Genomic DNA, 2,012 nt, shown 5'->3' with positions numbered 1-2,012 from the left:
GTGATTTCGTTAGAAACAACGTTTCCAGAAGAGAGGTTTGCCGCAAAATAGAGAACGCAGCCACCTACCCTCGGCCCTTCTAGTAAACAGTTCCCACTAGTTATTGTTCCCCAAATTCCCATCTTCTCGAGCTCCTAATCTCCAGGACACCGGGAGCTGAGTTCCAAATGACTCAGGGAGTCCAGATAATTAACATGAAGGAGTAAATGGGATTCGAATTAGTTGCAACACTTTAACGGAGGGTGGGGGATGTAGGAGTCGTCATTTAATCTCTTTGGCTTCCAGAAAATACCCTCTGGCCATTCTGTGTGCCCCCCGCCCCCCGACAGTTTGATGAAAAGGAACGTCTACTCTGGCTGCTTTGGTGAAACTGCATTTTCCAGTTCTTTTTCTATCGGTCAAATTGGAGCATTTGTGGGAGGGCTTTTTACTTTGTTTTCCCATATTTCTTTTAGAACAGAGGGTATAAATGTCTGACATAGCTACGTGTTCACATCTCTGAGACATTACACTCACACTGGTGCATAACTTCAAGGGAAGCTGCATAATGCTACCGACCCAAAAAATAAAATTGGGTTTTTGCCCATGTTTTTAGTATTGCCTTACACATTGTAGCAGATTATTCTTTTTTGTTGTTGTTGTTGTTTTTCCTCTAAGGCATAGAACTGTCAGCTATTTACAGTGGATTTAATGTTTTACTCTTCCTGGCTCCCATCACTAGCCCTTTACTTTTACCCCAACCCCCCAGATAGAATTTATCATGTGACTACTGGCCATGCTGTATGTGACCAACTGAACCCTTTAAATGATAGTTTTAAAAATTGCTTCCTAGTGAATTCCCAGCTCTATCAAGTAATTATCAGTAAGTGAAGTTTTGAGTGTTCGTTTAGAGCACTGTTAAGGGCTTACTTATACGATGTCTAGCAGCATGCAAATTCCCCCTTAGGAAAAGAAGAGGGATCTTTGCATGACTATTCCTGTATAGTACGGCTAAAGTCTGATTCTGTAATGTTTTCCCTATTTTCAGTTTGAGGGAGATGAAGACACGTTTCTTCCTGCCTCTTGTTTACTGTTCTGAGGTTTTACAGATGGCTACTGTATTGGGTATAATAATTTTGCCTGGATTTTTAACTGAGGGGGTTTGAGAGCCAAGGAATAAAATGTAATGTGTTTTCAAACTTCAGCATCGTTTATACTGTAATTTTCACAAAGCATCTCCTTAAAAGTCCTGTCCTTGTACAAAATGCATCAAAGAGACGGTGGAGGCTGGGGGAATTTTTGAGGTTGGATTCGGATTTGCATCTTCAAGGGTCTCTTTGAGCCCGCAGTCCGAGGTGCCAGAGACTGCTCCGTCCTCCCTCCTGCTACTGGCTTCACTCTCCTGGGTCCTTTTGCCTTTTCTTCCCCCTACTTGGGTTTTCATTCTTTATGAGGTTCCCACACATGGTGGCATGTATCTTCGAAAATCCACGAGCGACCTGTAGCATAGCTCTCTGTGAGCATCCCATGGTAAGGATGTAATGAAAAAGATCTTGCTTAAAAAACGATAATTAAGATCCAGTCTTCAGTTTTTCCTTCCTCCTCCTATATTTCTTGGTAAGCCTGGAGGTTTTATTTTTGCCAGTATGTGTTCCCTTGTCCTTTTACAATGTATTTAGGAAAGCCACAACTCTTTCTTGTTCTTCTTGCTTCCTTTCTGTCTTATTAGTTGAGCAATGTGTTATGTTTTCCCCTTTTCCTTCTCTGTGTCCCCGATTCCCGCCTCATCCCCTCTGTCAGAGCATCTATCAATGTGGTGTCGATCACAGCTGCGGCGGCTTCTCTTTCATCTTCTTCCCACTGGTAGAGCAAGGGAGGGAGAGAGGGAGGCGGAAAGGAGGTGGGGGAGAGACTGGCAGAGGAAGGAGGGGGGTGGGTGGGAAGGGAACAAGGAAGAGACACTTAGATGATGAAGTTAAACCGTTGGGGCAGAGTTTCTTGTCAATTTCACGCGGGCAAAGCGTCTCTCCCGT

This window comes from Neophocaena asiaeorientalis, unplaced genomic scaffold (genome assembly GCF_003031525.2).
Source record: "Neophocaena asiaeorientalis asiaeorientalis breed wild unplaced genomic scaffold, Neophocaena_asiaeorientalis_V1.1 scaffold534, whole genome shotgun sequence".
Taxonomy (NCBI): Eukaryota; Metazoa; Chordata; class Mammalia; order Artiodactyla; family Phocoenidae; genus Neophocaena; species Neophocaena asiaeorientalis.
This window is presented reverse-complemented; position numbering follows the sequence as displayed.